This window comes from Oryctolagus cuniculus, chromosome 15, assembly GCF_051225735.1.
Source record: "Oryctolagus cuniculus isolate XC-2025 breed Fujian yellow rabbit chromosome 15, ASM5122573v1, whole genome shotgun sequence".
Lineage (NCBI taxonomy): Eukaryota > Metazoa > Chordata > Mammalia > Lagomorpha > Leporidae > Oryctolagus > Oryctolagus cuniculus.
The window spans coordinates 89,296,664-89,315,106 of NC_142881.1; the positions used below are offsets into that span (position 1 = coordinate 89,296,664).

The 18,443-nt window shown below is 50.8% G+C and overlaps 1 long non-coding RNA gene across 6 annotated transcripts; it reads right to left on the reverse strand.

The window, feature by feature from the left end:
• Positions 1-591: 591 nt before the first annotated feature.
• Positions 592-13,359, reverse strand: LOC149122169 (uncharacterized). Of its 6 annotated transcripts, none has more exons than XR_016221180.1 (4): positions 9,727-13,359; positions 8,713-8,951; positions 2,680-2,821; positions 592-1,381 (listed from the first exon to the last, which is right to left on the reverse strand). It is a non-coding gene; the product is annotated as an uncharacterized LOC149122169 (long non-coding RNA). The 6 variants fall into 6 exon arrangements; XR_016221183.1 differs by lacking the exon at positions 592-1,381 and having other exon boundaries at positions 1,399-2,821; positions 8,713-8,838; positions 9,727-9,928; positions 11,127-13,359; XR_016221182.1 differs by lacking the exon at positions 592-1,381 and having other exon boundaries at positions 1,399-2,821; positions 9,727-9,928; positions 11,127-13,359.
• Positions 13,360-18,443: the final 5,084 nt, after the last annotated feature.

An 18,443-nucleotide genomic window follows, 5' to 3' on the forward strand; every position in this document is an offset into this window, starting at 1 on the left:
TTAGCCAACTCCTGACTATTGCAGGCATCTGGGAATAAACTAGCAGATGAATAAACTCTGTTTCTCTGTCTTTCAAAAAACTAAATCTTTTCTTAAAAGATTTAAATAGGGCCGGCGCCAGGGCTCAATAGGCTAATCCTCCACCTGCAGCGCCGGCACACTGGGTTCTAGTCCCGATTGGGGCGCCGGATTCTGTCCCGGTTGCTCCTCTTCCAGGCCAGCTCTCTGCTGTGGCCAGGGAGTGCAGTGGAGGATGGCCCAAGTACTTGGGCCCTGCACCCCATGGGAGACCAGGATATGCACCTGGCTCCTGCCTTTGGATCAGCGCGGTACGCGGCCGTTGCAGCCATTGGAGGGTGAACCAACGGCAAAAGGAAGACCTTTCTCTCTGTCTCTCTCACTGTCCACTCTGCCTGTCAAAAAAAAAAAAAAAAAGATTTAAATAGGACAAGCTGGCACAATGGCGCAGTGGGTTAAAGCCCTGGCCTGTAGTGCCAGCATCCCATACGGGCGCCAGTTCGAATCCCAGCTACTCCTCTTCCAATCCAGCTTTCTGCTATGGCCTGGGAAAGCAGAAGACGACCCAAGTCTTTGGCCCCCTGCACCCACGTGGGAGACTCGGAAGAAGCTCCTGGATCCTGGCTTCGGATCGGCGCAGCTCCGGCCGTTGCGGCCATCTAGGGAGTGAACCAGTGGATGGAAGACCTCTCTCTGTCTCTACCTCTATATGTAACTCTGTCTTTCAAATAAATAAAATAAATCTTAAAGAAATTTAAATAGGAAACAAATTCCATATAATACTGTTGTATAGGCAAAAAAATCTAAATTAATTCACATATACAGTATTAAAATTAATAAACAGCAAGGTCACTGGATACAAGTTCAATATACAAAATCCAACTCTATGTCTATATACCAGCAGCATCCAAATAGGATGAAAAATTTCCAAATATCTAGGGAAAAAAACTATCTAAGTAAGTACAAAAGACCCAGACAGAAAATCATGAAACATGCCTGAAAAAAATTAAAGATGTAAGTTAATTAAGAAAAATACCATGTTTATAAGTTCAGAGAGGTAGATTTTTTTTTTTAAGATTTATTCATTTGTTTGAAAGGCAAGAGTTACAGAGAGGCAGAGAGGTCTTCCATCCACTGGTTCACTCACTCCCCGGATGGCTGCAACAGCCAGAGCTGCACCAATCCGAAGCCAGGAGTGAGGAGCTTCTTCTGGGTCTCCCAAGTGGGTGCAGGGCCCAAGCACTTGGGCCATCCTCCACTGCCCTCCAGGGCCACAGCAGAGAGCTGGATCAGAAGTAGAGCAGCCAGAACTCGAATTGGTGCCCAAATGGGATGCTGGCACTGCAGGTGGCAGCTTTACCTGCTACACCACAGTGCCAGGCCACAGAGAGGTAGTATTAATATGACTTTTCTACCAAATCAATCCAGAGATTTAATTCAATATCAAATTCTAGCAGATTGGAGGTTGGGGGAAGGAAGATGATGCCAAAATTTACACCATAATACAAAGGACAGAGAGCAGCAATCTTGAAGAACAAAGGTGGGGAATTTACATTCCCACACAGGAACACTTTATAAAGCTAGGGGAACCAAGGCTCACTGGCATTAACACGAGGCCAAAGGGAAAACTGCAATAAAACTGAGGATCCAAAGAGATACTCATATAAATGGCTACCTGCTTCTCAATCAAAACAGCACTGCAATTCTGTTGGGAACAGAAGGTCTTTTCAATAAATGGAACTGCAGGCCGGCGCCGCGGCTCACCAGGCTAATCCTCCGCCTTGTGGCGCCAGCACACCGGGTTCTAGTCCTGGTCGGGGCACCGGATTCTGTCCCGGTTGCCCCTCTTCCAGGCCAGCTCTCTGCTGTGACCAGGGAGTGCAGTGGAGGATGGCCCAGGTGCTTGGGCCCTGCACCCCATGGGAGACCAGGATAAGTACCTGGCTCCTGCCTTCGGATCAGCGCGGGTGCGCTAGCCGCAGTGCGCCGGCCGCGGCAGCCATTGGAGGGTGAACCAACAGCAAAGGAAGACCTTTCTCTCTGTCTCTCTCTCTCACTGTCCACTCTGCCTGTCCAAAAAAAAAAAAAAATGGAACTGCAAGAGCTGGTGTGGCACAGCTGGTGTGGTCACTGCTTGCAACGCCACCATCCCCTAGGAGAGGCCTGGTTCAAGTGTCAGCTACTCTGCTTTTGATCCAACTTCTTGCTAATATGCCTTTCCAGGCATAGGAAGATGGCAAAAGTAGCTGGGCCCTGGCCACCATGAACTTCTCCTGTCCAGGAACTTCTCCTGGACTCCTGGTTTCAGCCTGGCCTGGCCCAACCCCAGCTGTTGCGGCCATTGAGGGAGTGAACCACTGGATGGAAGATCTTCCACTGCTTTTCAAATAACTAAATACATTTTTTAAAAAAATGTGTGGGTAAGTATACGTGTTAAATAATTTTAAATGGACTAAAACAATTCAATATTTTATAAGAAAACGAGGGGTGGGGCCGGTGATGTGGCATAGCAGGTTAAAGCCTTGGCCTGAAGTCCTGGCATCCCATATGGGCGCCAGTTCTAGTCCGGCTGCTCCACTTCCAATCCAGCTCTCTGCTGTGGCCTGGGATAGCAGTAGAAGATGGCCCGAGTCCTTTGGCCCCTGCACCCACGTGGGATACCTGGAAGAAGCTCCTGGCTCCTGGTTTCAGATCGGCGCAGCTCTGGCCATTGCAGCCATCTGGAGAGTGAACCAGCAGATGGAAGACCTCTCTCTCTGTCTCTGCCTCTCTCCAGAACTCTGTCTTTCAAATACATACAAATCTAAAAAAGAAAAGAAAGAAAACGAGGGGTAGGTATTGTGGGTTAAGCCATGCCTGATATACCCGCACCTGTATCAGAGTGCCTGTTCTGTATCAGAGTGCCCTTCAAGTCCTACTCTGATTATGATCCGGCTCCTTGCTAATGTGCCTGCGAACACAGTAGATAATGGCCCAAGCACATAGGTTCCTGACACCCACATGTGAGACCCAGATGCAGGCTTAGGCCTAGGCTGCCCTGGCTGTTGCAGTCTTTTGGGGAATGAACCAGCAGATGGAAAATCTCTGTCCCTTCCACACTCTCTGTAACTCTGCCTTTCAAACAAAGAAGAAAACGTAAGACAATTCCTTTACATCCTTGGTATAGGCAGATATGTTTCTAAACAGGGCACAAAATGTACTAACCGTTAAAGAAAACATTAATAAACTATACTTCATTAAAATGCAGGAGGAGGAGCTGGCAGGCTCGGAACATAAAGAAACAATACAGAGGGACCAGCGTTGTGGTACAGCAGGTTCAGCCACCACCTGCAACGCCAGCATCCCACAGGAGTGCTGGGTCACATCCCAGCTGCTCCACTTCCAGTCCAGCTCCCTGCCACTGTGCCTGAGAAAGCAGTGGATGGTGGCCCAACTGCTTGGGCCCCTGCCACCCACAAGGGAGACCCTGATGGAGTTCCAGACTCTTGGCTTTGGCCTGGCCCAGCCCTGGCCAGTGCCAGGGGACTAAACGTGAGAAGGGAACTAGCAGATAGAACCTCTCTCTCTCTCTCTCTCTCTCTTTCTCTCTTTTTCTAACTTTGCCTTTCAAGTGAATAAAATAAATGTTTTTAAAAACTGATAAGGGGGCCAGCACTGTGGCTCACTTGGCTAATCCTCCACCTGCGGCACCGGCAACCCCGGGTTCTAGTCCCAGTTGGGGCACAGGGTTCTAGTCCCAGTTGCTCCTCTTCAAGTCCAACTCTTTGTGGTGGCCCGGAAAGGCAGTGGAGGATGGCCCAAGTGCTTGGGTCCCTGCACCCACATGGGAGACCAGGAAGAAGCACCTGACTCCTGGCTTCAGATCAGCACAGCACCAGCCATGGTGGCCATTAGGAGAGTGAACCAACGGAAGGAAGACCTTTCTCTCTGTCTCTCTCTCACTGTCTAACTCTCTCTGTGTGTCTCTCTCTCACTGTCTAACTCTGCCTGGCAAAAAATTTAAAAAAGAAAATTATAAGGGAGGAACTAGCACTGTGGCATAGTGGGTAAAGTCACTGCCTGCAACACTGGCATCCCATATGGTGTTGGGCACCAGCTGGAGTTCTGGCTGCTCCACTTCTGATCCAGCTCCCTGCTAATGTGCTTGGGAAAGCAGTAGAAGATGGCCCAAGTCCTTGGGCCCCTGCACCCGCGTGGGAGACCTGGAGGAAGCTCCTGGCTCCTGGCTTCGGATAAGCCCAACTCTGGCCATTGCGGCCATCTGGGGAGTGAACCAGCAACGGAAGATCTGTGTGTATGTATGTGTGTATGTGTGTGTGTGTGTGTGTGTGTGTATCCCTCTAACTCTTTCAAGAAAATAAATCTTAAAAAAAAAAAAAAAAAAACTGATAAGGAAATGAGATGCTAGTTACTGTGATTTGATCATTACCTGATATGTAAATGTTGAGAGATCACCTTGTACCACATGCTAACCAATATTTAAATTATGAAAAAAGTCAAAAGAAACTTCAGACTCAAAGAAGGCATCTGCTGGACATTTATCTGACAAAGGACTCACAGCTAGAGGAGAAAGAATTCCTACAAGCTAATACGGCAGAGATAAACTACTGATCTTATTTATTAAGAAAAAAGACTAGAATATGCACAGCAAAAACAAAAAGATCAAAACTGTCAGAAAATCTAAGATGCTCAACATGATCAGCCATTAGAAAAATGCAAATTAAAAATCTACAAGGGGGGCCAGCACTGTGACGTAGCAGGTAAAGCCACCGCCTGCAGTGCTGGCATCCTGTATGGGTGCCGGTTCAAGTCCCAGCTGCTCCACTTTTTTTTTTTTTTTTTTTTTTTTTTGACAGGTAGAGTTATAGACAGTGAGAGAGAGACAGAGAGAAAGGCCTTCCTTCCATTGGTTCACTCCCCTAATGGCCGCTATGGCTGGCGCTGCTCCAGTCCAAAGCCGGGAGCTGGAGTTGGGTACTTCCTCCCAGTCTCCCATGCAGGTGCAGGACCCAAGCACTTGGGCCATCCTCCGCTGCCTTCCCGGGCCACAGCAGAGAGCTGGACTGGAAGAGGAGCAACCGGGACTAGCACCCGCTGTCCCAACCAGGACTAGAACCCAGGGTGCTGGCACCACAGGCAGAGGATTAGCCAAGTGAGCCATGGCGCCAGCCTGCTCCACTTCTGATCCAGCTCTCTGCTATGGCCTAGGAAAGCAGCAGAAGATGGCCCAACAAGGCCAGCGCAGTGGCGTAGTGGGTAGAGCTGCTGCCTGCAGTGCCAGCATCCCATCTGAGCACAGGTTCAAGTCCTGGCTGCTCTACTTCCAATCCAGCTCTCTACTAAGGCCTGGGAAAGCAGTAGAAGATGGCCCAAGTCCTTAGGCCCCTGTACCCACAAGGGAGACCTGGAAGAAGCTCCTGCCTGGCTCCTGGCCTCAGACCAGCACAGCTCCGTCCATTGCAGTCATCTGGGGAGTGAACCAGCAGATGGAAGACCTCTACCTCCCCCCTCCCTCCCCTCCTTCTCTCTCTGTGTAACTCTGACTTTCAAATAAACAAACAAATCTTTAAGAAAAAAAAAAAGATGGCCCGAGTGCTTGGGCCCCTGCCACCCACGTGGGAGAACTGGATGGAGTTGCTGGCTCCTGGTTTTGGCCTAGCCCAGCCCCAGCAATTGCAGTTAACTGGAGAGTAAACCAGCAGATGGACGATCTGTCTCTCCCTCTCTGCATTACTCTTTCAAATAAATTTTGAAAATTAAAAAATAAATAAAACCATAATGAGACACCACTATATTCACCCACTTAATACTAAAAAGACAAAAACATGAGTTGGTATTGTGGCACAGTGGGTTAAGCTGCAGCTTACAACACCAGCCGAGTGCTGGTTCGATTCCTGGCTGCTCTGCTTCTGATCCAGATTCCTACTAATGCACCTGGGAAGGCAACAGATGATGGCCCAAGTCCTTGGGCCCCTGCACCCACGAGGGAGACCCATGTGGGAGACCTGAGCTCCTGGCTTCAGCCTGGCCCAACCTTGGCTGTTGTGACCATTTGGAGAGTGAACCATTGGCTGGAGGATGTCACTCTTTCTGTCTCTCCTCTCTCTGCCGCTCTACCTTCCAAACACACATACATAAAAAAAAAACACACACACAGAAAATGGAATTAAAAGTTATTTAAAAAAACCAAAACACCTCTTTCTGTCTGTCTCTCCTCCTCTGTCACTTTGCCTTTCAAATAAATAATTTTTTTTTAAGATTTATTTATTTAATTGGGCCAGTGCTGTGGCTCAATAGGCTAATCCTCTGCCTGCGGTGCTGGCACACCGGGTTCTAGTCCCAGTCGGGGCGCCGGATTCTGTCCCGGTTGCCCCTCTTCCAGGCCAGCTCTCTGCTGTGGCCAGGGAGTGCAATGGAGGATGGCCCAAGTCCTTGGGCCCTGCACCCCATGGGAGATCAGGAGAAGTACCTGGCTCCTGCCATCGGATCAGCACGGTGCGCCGGCTGCAGCGTGCCGGCCGCAGCGGCCATTGGAGGGTGAACCAACGACAAAGGAAGACCTTTCTCTCTGTCTCTCTCTCTCACTGTCCACTCTGCCTGTCAAAAAAATAAATAAAAGATTTATTTATTTATTTGAAAGGCAGAGTTATAGAGAGGCAGAGAGAGAGAGAGAGAGAGAAGTCTTCCATCTGCTGGTTCACTCCCCAGTTGGTCATAATGGCCAGAGCTGTGCTGATCCAAAGCCAGGAGCCAGGAGCTTCTTCTGAGTCTCCCACATGGGTGCAGGGGCCCAAAGCCTTAGGCCATCTTCCACTGCTTTCCCAGTCCATAAACAGAAAGCTGGATCACAAGTGGAGCAGCCAGGACTTGACCCAGTGCCCATATGGGATGCCGGCACTACAGATGGAAGCTTTACCCCCCTATGCCACTAGCACTGGCTCCTAAATAAATAAATCTTTAAAAATAAATAAATAAAAAGCAGAAACATAAAACACCACTAGCAATACCAAGTGACAACTGGGCTGTGATGTGACAGGCCCTCCTCCACAGGAGGATTCTACTATCAAAGTAATTACGGGGTAGGTATGTAACACACATGCCCCATATTCAAATGGCCTGGCCCATGTCCCAGCCACTCCAGTTCCAATCCAGTTTCTTGCTAATGTGCACACCAGGAGGCAGCAAATGACAGCGCCAGTACTTGGGTCCCTGATGCCCCTATGAGACACCCAGGTGGAGCTCTGGGTTCCTGGTTTCAGCCTAGCCTAGCCCTGGCTGTTGTGGGCATTTGGGGAGTAAACGAGTGAATGGAAGCTCTGTCTCTCTGCCCTTCAAATAAAATGAAAATAAATTTCTTTAAAGATTTTTATTTTTATTTACTTGAAAGGCAGAGTGACAGAGAGAGGGTTGCGTGGAGAGAGAGAGATGATCTTCTATCCAATGGTTCATTCCCCCAGTGGCCTCAACAGATGAGGCTGGGCCAGGCCGAAGCCAGGAGCTCAAAACTCCATCCGGGTCTCCCACGCAGGTGGCATGGGCCCAGGTACTGGGGCCATCTTACACTGCTTTCCCAGGCACATTACCAGAGAGCTGGATAGAAGTGAAGCATCCAGGACTCGAACGGGTACTCTCATATACTTTGCGATAGCACCAGCCCTGGAAATAAATTTAAAAATTAAAAATAAACCTATGTGCTATGACCCATCAGTTGCATTTCTGGGGTTGTAGCCCTTAGAATCGAGGGCCACGTATACCAAAAAGCATGCACAAAAATCAAAATCAGAAAGAGCTCATGGGCCAGCACTGTGAAAGCCACTGCCTGCAGTACTGGCATCCCATATGGGCGCCGGTTCGAGACCGGCTGCTCCACTTCTGATCCAGCTCTCTGCTATGGCCTGGGAAAGCAGAAGATGGCCCAAGTCCTGGGGCCCCTGCACCCATGTAGGAGACCTGGAAGAAGCTCCTGGTTCCTGGCTTCACACCGGCCCAGCTCTGGCAGTCACAACCATTTGGGGAGATGAACCAGTGGATGGGAAGACTTTTCTTTGTCTCCCTCTTTAACTACACCTTTCACATAAAAATAAATTTAAAAAATTTTTAAAGGAGAAGCAGGGGCTGGCGCTGTGGCTCACTTGGTTAATCCTCTGCCTGCAGCACTGGCATCCCATATGGGCACCGGTTCTAGTCCCGGCTGCTCCTCTTCTAGTCCAGCTCTCTCCTGTGGCCCAGGAGTGCAGTGGAGGATGACCCAAGTGCTTGGGCTCCTGCACCCGCATGGGAGACCAGAAGGAAGCACCTGGCTCCTGGCTTCGGATCAGAGCGGCACACCGGCCGCAGCGCACTGGCCGTAGCAGCCATTTGTGGGAGTGAACCAACAGAAGGAAGACCTCTCTCTCTCTCTGTCTTTCTCTCTCACTGTCTGTAAATGTACCTGTCAAAAAATAAATAAAAAATTTCTTAAAAAAAAGGAGAAACAGCTCTACATACATTGATAGCAGAATGCACATGGAAAAAAGCATGCTATTGCTACATGTAAACACAGATGATATGACAGACATAGGGTTGAAAAAAATAAGTCAGACATAAAGGAATGTGTGTGTGTGTGTGCGTGTGTGTATGGCATGATTCTATTTATATGAAGTTTAAAACAAAACAAAGCTAATATATGATGACAGAGATCAAAATAATGCTTACCCTCAGGTATGAGTGAGTAAGAGCAGTCTTGGAGATATGCAGAAAATGTCCCTTATCTTGACCTCGGAGATAGCTATCCATGAACAATTTATCAGGCCATGCACTTGGGATTTGTGCATTAACAACCTGACAGACACGAGCCTTGATCACTGCGCAGATGTGCAGGAGCTGGTACAGGGCAGCAGCGAGGGTGAAGCCCACGTGTGCACTCAGGCGACAGCCTGGCTGGTGAGAACATTCTACAGGAAATAACGGAGAGGCCTGGCGGTAGCAGGTAACAGCTAAAGTGCTTGGGTCCCTGACGCCTACATGGGAGACTCACATTGAGTTCTGGGCCCCTGGCTTTGGCCTCGCTGAGCCCAGGCTTAGCTGTTGTGGGCATCTGGGAGTGTATCCGTGGACAAATCTTTCTCTGTTTCTCAAATAAATAAAGTAATTACTGCTCCACTTCCAATCCAGCTCCCTGCTAATGTGCCTGGGGAAGCAGTGGAAGATGGCCCACATGCTTGGGCCCCTGCACCCAGGTGGGAGACCTGGAAGAAGCTCCTGGCTCCTGGCTTTGGATCAGCTCTGCTCAGGCCACTGCAGCCATCTGGGGAGTGAACCAGCAGATGGAAGACCTCTCTCTCTCTCTCTGCATGTTTGTCTCTCTCTCTCTAACTCTGCCTTTCAAATACATAAATGTTTTTTAAAAATCAACAATGAATTAACACAAGAATGGATAGTTTGGGACAAGCATTTAGCCTAGGGTTAAGTTGCCCGCGTCCCATATTGCGGTACCTGGGTTCGATACCCAGCTCCAGCCCCGGTGCCGGACTCCAGCTTCCTGCTAATACAGATGTGGGGAGGCAGCAAGGATGGGTCAAGTACTTGTGAGAGATCTGTACTAAGTTCCCAACTCTCTACTTCAGCCTGGTGCCGTGCTGGCCATTACGGGCATCTAAATGGGGAGTGAACCAGCCGGTGGTTTGTCTTGACTCTTTCTCAAATTAAAAAAAAATAAACACAACTCACCTGCGAGCCAGTCATTTTCCTATGCTCTTGAAGCACCAGCTAGAGAACTGGGAAGCGGGGTTGGCACCATGGCACAGTGCGTTAATCCTCCACCTGCAGTGCCGGCATCCCACATGGGCGCCGGTTTGAGTCCCGGCTGCTCCACTTCTGATCCAGCTCTCTGCTATGGCCTGGTGGAGGACCTCTCTCACTGTCTGTAATCCTACCTCTCAAATTAAAAAAATAAATAAATAAAAAGCCGCGTTGGCAGCAGCTGCTGTCTTTGATGGAACTCTTGAGGAAATGCTGCCCCCGGGTGGGCCTAGTGGCTGGGGTGCCCTGGACGGTCATCGTCAGATCCGGCCAATAGGGGATCCAGGAAGCTCTCTCCTGCACCCCGGCTTTCCGAATCTACACCATCAGCCTGGAGGAAGCACCTGCGTCTCTCAGAGCCACCCGCGGGGCGGGTTCCTGGAGATCTGCGAACAGCAAGGAACCCGCGGGGCCTAAGCGAAGAGGCGGGGTTTCTTTACTCCAGACTCCTGGGCACACCTGTCAGTCACCTCCCGCTGCCTCCAGCAGCCATGCGCATCTAAGGGGCTGCTGTCCGCCTCTGCGCTAAGCCCTGGGGCGGTCTCCCTCCTCCAGGTGGGCCTCCTGGTTCCCTCCTCAGCCCGGCTAGGTCCCCTTGGTCACTCCCTGTGCCTAGAGTTGGTGTTTTGAACCCAGGACGCACGGGCACTGGGCCATCTGAGGGGACCCCACAGAGCCCCGAGGTAAAAACGGGGGCCCAGGTTGTCGTCTGCACCGACGGCCACGGGAGCGGGGCGTGACGACACAACCAGGGCGTGCACAGAACCGGCTTTCGGGGCGCAGGCGGATGTGCGGAGCGCCCAGGGCGAGCCGTCCCCGCGGCCGCCACCAGGGCGCGCACGTCCTCGGAGCGGGACGGCGCCTCACGTCCTCGGCGGCGCGCCGAAGCGCCGAGCCGCAGCTGCCGGGGCTGACCACCCGAAAGCTGGGCTCCAGGAACCCCGCCCCGCAGCCCCCCAGACCCGGTGGAGCCGACCGCGCCCCGTGCTTGGCGCGCCAAAACCAGGCCGCGCATGCGCGGGAGCACCGCCTCCCTGGTTCCCGCGCAGCGCGCGTCGCGAGCCTCCAAGGCGCCGTTTCCCATCAGGCTCCGCGGCGGGAGCCTCGCCCCGGCGGGCGGCGGGGCTGCGCTGCGTCCGCCGGGCCGACAGGGGGCGCCTCAGGCGTTTCTCCGCGGGCCAGAGCGAGCCAGAGGTCGCCCCCAGGCAAACCTCAAGAAGCAAACCAGATGGCCGTAATCCTGAACCATCCATGCCGAACACGAAAGCTGTCAACGAATAAAATAGACACGACTGAAAGGAGAGAACGGCTGTTACACAGGGCTTCACCCCTTTCAGATGGCCGGCCTTAAAGGCAGAGGGCGTGACAAACACCGGAGGGCCCCCTTAAAATTCCTGCTTCCTCAGGGAGCTCCTGGGCGGGGTAACTGCGCTCTGGCCTTGATTGACCGCAAGCCCCTCCAATCAGCACTTGCCTCGCCAGCGTATGTGCCCGCACCCGCCTACCAGCCTTAAAGCTAAAGCGTCCCTGGCCGGCGTGGGGGAGGCGAGCTGGAGTCTGCGCCCCTGGGTGGCTGGCAGTGTCGGCCCGTGACGCGGCTACTTCAGCGTGTGGTCTCGGACGACGTCTTTTCGTTAAGATAATGTCAGCTCTGTTACGGAAAATTTCAGATCTAACACGTGCGGGATTCCGTCCACACGCGGAAACGCCTCAGCTACAGTCCATGTTTATTCATAGTCTACCATCTTTGCGCGTGTGTGTTTAATTTGTGTGTGTGTTAATGTGTGTGTGTTTGCAGTAAAGCCCCAGCGTGAGAACAAACTACTACATGGTAATACCAGGTCACCGCTGGTGAGCTGGACGGTGATTCTGCAAAAGCAGCTAACAGCAAGTCCACAGGCACAGCTCCCGAGTTGTCCCACGAACGTCTTTATGGAAGTTTCGTGAAAACGTTTGAATCTAAAAAAAATTCATTATAAAATTTTTTATAAATGGATTTTTTAACACCAAGATGCACCAAAATCAACATGTATGAGGACTGTGGAAGTGCAGGCTTGGCAAGACTCACTGGTAATAACAGAGTATTAATTTGTCCGTCGGAGTGAGTGTAGAGAGAATGCAGTCTTACTATAAATAGAAATTTAAATTCTGTTCTGTTTTTCCTAGCATTTTACAGGCGGTTCTCTACCGGCTGAACTGCGCAGTGCATCAACATCCAATCCTATTAAAAGATCCATATTCGTTGCCGAGTTATCAGTTTTTAGGCACAGCATTAATACTTGATGAATGCCCGAGTTAGCTGGTTAAGAAAAAAGGCGGACTTTTAACAACATTAAAATACTTGTAGCACAAGTCAGCAGATCATTCCCAGAGGTCTCCAAGCATACGACAATTTATGAGAGTGACAAGTAATGGAGGTAAAATGCGTGTGCTTCTCAAAGGAAACTATATGTAGTGGTAACACTGCCCTCAATTTACCCTCAAGAATATTGTGGAAATCTGTGTTCAAAAGCACTGCGATAATTTCCTGATGCCACACTTTGGGCATGGCACACAACTTTCAGATGCTTCTTCCCATGGTTTTAAACTGGCCGCGTTTCAGTTCCCGAGCAATGGAACGGGCTAAACTCGAGAGGCAGCCCTTCGCTTCGCGCCGCTCTGTGTGCACGAACGGCAGCCCCGCGGTTTCAGTAACAGCAGTCCGAGGCCACGATTCAGATGTCAGCTCACCAGGGCACCGAGTGACCACCTCAAGTGCAAGCCTGGCTCTCGGCTCTCCAGTCTGGTCACCGCCGATCGCCTCTCCCAAAGACTGTTGCGTAATTCACGCAGAGCCGGCAGCCGCTGCGGACCTGTGCCGGCCGCCGGCCTCCTGGACGTCTGAACCTCCGCGCCCCAGCCCCCTCGAGCCTCGTCTCTCACAGTGGCGCCTGCCCCGCCCGGGAGCCCTTTCCCCTCAGATGCCGGCCGAGAGAGCTCATGCTGCCAGGAAAGCTGGCTGCGAGATCCGCCGCACCTGATGACAAGCCCGCCGAGCACTTACTGAAAAGGATTTAACAGTTCTGGATCCATCCCTTGAATACTGTAAGGATCCATAGCCGTGCAAAAGGCTCTCCAAATGGATTCCAGAGATTGGTTTATGGTTATTTATCTTAGTGCAAAAATCTTTGGAATCCATGTGGAGGAGATGCCACAATTTCCTGCAAACTGCATGTTACGAGAAAACTATGCCCCTCGAGGCCGGCGCCGTGGCTCGCTTGGTTAATCCTCCGCCTGCAGCGCCGGCATCCCATACAGGCGCCGGTTCTAGTCCCGGTTGCTCCTGTTCCAGTCCAGCTCTCTGCTGTGGCACGGGAGACCAGTGGAGGATGGCCCAAGTGCTTGGGCCCTGCACCCGCATGGGAGACCAGGAGGAAGCACTTGGTTCCTGGCTTCAGATCAGCGCAGCGCACCAGTCATAGCGGCCATTTCGGGGGTGAACTAACGGAAGGAAGACCTTTCTCTCTGTCTGTCTATAACTCTACCTGTCAAATAAAAAAAATAATTAAAAAATAAATAAAAATAAAACTATGCCCTGAAGGGTCTCTCTCAAGGACCTCAGCATAAAGCCTCTGCCTCCAGGTCTCAGGCAGAGGGGCAGAATCTTAACTGCCAGCCAGCAGACCCAGCTGGCCTGATGACATTGATCCTGGCCAACCCTTGTGACACCACACTTCCTTTCCCTACCCTCTCATTCTCCCTCTGAAATGTCCAATCTCCTCATGAATGGAGCTGTCAGCTCTTTCCCTACTGTCTAAAGTTACTGAACAAAATGCTTGCATTGGGGCCAGCAGCATAGCTGGTAAAGCCTCTGCCTACAGTGCTGGCATCCCATATGGGCATAAGCACCGGTTCAAGTCCTGGCTGTTCCACTTCCAATCCAGCTCCCTGCTGGCGTGCCTAAGAAAGCAGCAGATGGTGGCCCGAGTGCTTGGGCCCCTGCACCCACATGGGAGACCTGGAGGAAGCTGGCCCCTGGCTTCAGACTGGCCAAGCTCCAGCTGCTGCAGCCGTTTTGGGAGTGAATCAGCAGATGCAAGTGCATGCTCGCTCTCTCTCTCTAACTCTGCCTTCCACCTTTCAAATAAATGAATAAATCTTTTTTTTAATGTTTACACTGCTTTTTTTTTTTAAGGTATTTATTTGAAAGACATAGTTAACAGAGAGACAGATCTTCCATCCACTGGTTCACTTCCCAAATTTCCGTAACAACCACGGGTGCCTGGAAATCCATCCAGGTCTCCATGGTTGGCTGCACCCCCAAGCACCTGGGCCATCTTCTGCTGCTTTCCCAGGCACATTTAGCAAGGAGCTGGATTGGAAGTGGAGCAGCCAAGACTCCAAATGGCACTCATATGGGATGCCTGCATCACAGATAGCTTAACTCCGATCCACGCGCCAGGCTCCCAACTGCTTTCAGTAACGTCTGGCTGTGTCTGCCTTTGACATTATCCTGAACCTGAGAGACAGATTGCCCACCCACGAACTGGTTTGTCAAAACGGATGACAAACCCCACCCCATGCATGAAGAGAGGACCGGTTTATTATGTACTCACACAGAAAGACTTTCTGGGGAGAACAGGGGTGGCTCCCACACAAGTCCAAAAATGGATTGAGAGCAGAGAAACTGGCTCCACTAGGGAGATTACTGTGGTAAAGGAGTGGGTGGAAGTGAGGGCTGCACCATGCATGCCAGGACCTGTGTGCGGCTTTAACTTCTCTCCCGGGCCCCTACCTGGGCTTTCCTATCATCTGTCCGGATGCAGGGCAGAAAGGAAGTGAGACTGGTAGGAGTTGAAAGGTGGCTATTGTCAGACTCCCTAGTGCATCAAGCCATTTGACAAAAAAGAAAAAAAAAATAACTGGCCAACAAACATGGCATTGCAACAAATAAATTCAAGTGAGAACACAGGACATGAAGTTCAAAATGACCGCAGATGGAGGAATGCAAGAAACAGCTGGCTGGGGACACGGGACATTGTCATCGTGGTGCAGAAGACCCCAGAGCTGCTACCCATGAGTGCATCAGCAGGAGAGGAAAAGTGACCCTGACAGGAGGTTCCAAAGGAGAAGCTGTTCTCCCGTTAGGTCTCTCCGCTCCAAGTCACCATGTGTTCGTCCTGTAGCCAACGCCCTACAGGTGTGTTGATGTCCAGTTTCAGAGTTGTAGAGGTTTGTGCTCTTGACTCCAGCTCAAGGAATTGGCTATCCACATGGGAGGCCTGGATTGAGTCCGCAGCTCCCATATTTGGCCCTGGCTCAACCCTAGGGATTGTGGGTATTTGGATGAACCAATGGATACGAGCTGTGTGTGTGTGTGTGTGTGTGTGCTTTCAATTTTTTTTTTTTTAAATTTCAGGGGTGTCTACAAACTGCACACATGAAAAAACTGAAAACTGTCCCTCCCCCATTCAGTTCTTAGAGAATGGAGTCACGCATTCTCCAGATGTGTTTTTCACCTGTCACATATTGCTGCCTAACGAATTACTCATAGCTTAGTGCTCAAAAACCACAAATATTGATTCCCTCTTACCATCTCGGAGGGGCAGGAGCAGCGTGGCTGGGCAGTTCCAACCAATCTGCCCATGAGCCTAGCTCTCAGCTGGGCCATAGGACAGCACCCAAGATGGCTCCCTCCCTCCCATGGCTGTTGGCACGGGTTCAACTCCCTGCCATGTAGGGCATCTCAAGATGGTAGCTTGCTTCCCTACCGGCAAGCAATGCAAGAAAGACAGAAGCCACAGTGCCTTTATTATTATTATTATTTATTTAATTATTTGAAAGTCAGAGTTAAACAGAGAAAAACAGAGCGAGCGAGCGAGCAAGCGAGTCAGTCTTGCATCTGCTGGTTCACTCCCCAATTGGCTGCAACGGCTGGAGCTGCGGCGATCCAAAGCCAGGAGCCAGGAGTTTCCTTCAGGTCTCCCACGTGGGTGCAGGGGCTCAAGGACTTGGGTCATCTTGTACTGCTTTCCCAGGCCACAGCAGAGAGCTGGATCAGAGAGGAGCACCCGGGACACGAACCAGCGCCCATATGGGATGCCAGCACCGCAGCCCACAGCTTTAACATACTGCACCACAGCACCAGCCCCCACAGCGTCTTTTATAACCTAGGACAGAAGTGACTGTGCCATCGCTTCTACCACATCCTGTTCATGACACAGGGGACATAGGCACAGTGTGGGAGAGGACTGTAGAAAGGCACAGATACCAGCAGGCAGGATCACTGAGGGTGGGCACCGATGACCCAGAAGGAAGCTAGCTGACCGTGGCCGTGGTGGTGCCGTCCTCTGTAGGGTACGACTGGGACCATGAACTTGTGTGTGTGCGTGCAAGTATGTTTCTTTGCACTCATCCCTTTATCTGTTTTGCTACATTTTTCCTTCATTCTTGCCCTTGAAAATATGGTTTTGCTCTTCAGGTTCAAAAATGGTTCATTTTTTTAGTTGGGAGTACATTCAACAAGTTCCAGGTTTGGTGGGGTTTACTGACTTTTGTCCCTCTCCCAGTGTGAGGACTGCAGGTTCTGTGAGAGATGGAGTAAGTTACTCTGTGTTTGTAGTACTTTTTTTTTTTTAAGATTTTTATTTATTTATTTGAGAGGCAGAGTGGGGGGTGGGCAACAGATAAGTCGGTCTTCTATCTTCTGGTTCACTCCCCAAATGGCAGCAACAGCTGGGACTGAGTGAAGCCAAAGCCAAGAGCCAAGAGCTTCTTCTGGGTCTCCCATGCGGGTGCAGGGGCCCAAGCACTTGGGTCACTTTCCACTGCTTTCCCAGCCCATAAGCAGAGAGCTGGATGGGAAGAGGAGCAGCCAGGACACAAACCGGTGCCCATATGGGATGCCGGCACTGCAGGCAGAGGTTTAGCCCACTATGCCGCAGTGCCAGCCCCACTGTTTTTGAACACAGGGGCACGGTGGGGCACAAGGCCTGCGGGACAACAGAGAGAACGCGTTCGTCCTGGCCCCAAGATGGGAGGCCACCGTGCTCTGGGAACCAGAGCTTCAGGAAACCACATGTCATAGCTGGATGGCAGATGGGTAAACACAGATAATACTGTCTGGTGCAGCACAGAACCCATGTCTTCTGTCATCTAAGATGCTATGGTCCTCTCATTTCTGTACATCTTGAAGCAACTATTTAAAATGGGAGGGGCTGGCGCTGTGGCATAGCGGGTAAAGCTGCTACCTGCAATGCCAGCATCCCACATGGGCGCCAGTTCAAGACCCTGCTGCTCCACTTCCAATCCAACTCTCTGCTATGGCCTGGGAAAGCAGTGGAAGATGGCCCAAGTCCTTGGGCCCCTGCACCCATGTGGGAGACCCAGAAGAAGCTCCTGGCTTCAGATCTGCAAAGCTCTGGCCATTGAGGCCAACTGGGGAGTGAACCATCAGATGGAAGACCTCACTTTCTCTCTCTGCCTCTCCTCTCTCTGTGTAACTCTTTCAAATAAATCAATCTTAAAAAAAAAAAAAAAAGGGAGGCTATTTTGCCCGGTGGTCTCCAGTCTGCCTCGAGATGAGCTATACTGTGGTTCTGTAAATTCATACTCAGGGCTATGTATGAATTCTGTACATTCCTATTCATACAATTCTGGATCATGCACCTGCATGGGAGACCTGGAGGAAGCTCCTGGCTTCGGATTGGCCCTGCTCTGGCCATTGCAGCCATCTGGGGAGTGAACCAGTGGATGGAAGACCTCTCTCTTTCTCTCTGTTGCTGTAACTCTTTCAAATAAATAAATAAATCTTTAAAAAAATTTGAGACACGACTTCACACTCATTAGGTTATTATTCTCTCTCTCTCTCTCTCTCACAAACCACCAGTATCATTGAGGATGTGGAGAAATCAGAGCCCTTGTGCCTTGCTGGCAGGAACGTAACGGGATACAGCCACTGTGGACATTACAGCCGTTCCTCACACAAAAATAGAATTAGCATGTGATCCGGCAATTCGACTTCTGATCCAGCATTTACCCAAAAGAATTTAAAAGCAGGGACTCTGAACAGATACCTGCACACCTATATTTATCGCAGCGTTATTCACAATGGCCAAAGAGGTGAGGGCAATCCAATCCAAGGGACCACCAACAAATGAGTGGATAAACAAAATGTGGTTATGTCTGCCCGGTGGAGGTAGGGGAGAAAATGCTGAGTCATGCTACGACTGGAGTTACCGTGACACTAGGTGAATGACACCAGTTAACAGATGAACCAACCCGGGGTGTATGTGAGTCCAGCCAGAACAGTAGGCTGGCGGTGGAATGCTGGTTTCCAAGGGCTAGGGAGAGGAGGAAGTGAGCAGCTGTTGGTGGTGGGGAGGGGTTTCCCGTCTTGCCTGAGGGGGTTCAGGGAGACTGTTTACACAGCAGGGAATTCACTTAACCCTGCAGAACCGGACCCTTTAAAATAGGATGGCCTATTTTGTTATGCATATCTCACAATTTAGAAACAAAAGTCTTCTTAGAAGTTCTGCACAGGGAAGCTGCTGGGTCAGACTCCCACAACAATGTGCCACACTTACACATGGCCTAAACAGTGTCCATATTTTACCACAATGAAAGAAAATAATTTCAGCATAATAAAGAGCAAGCATTTGGCACTG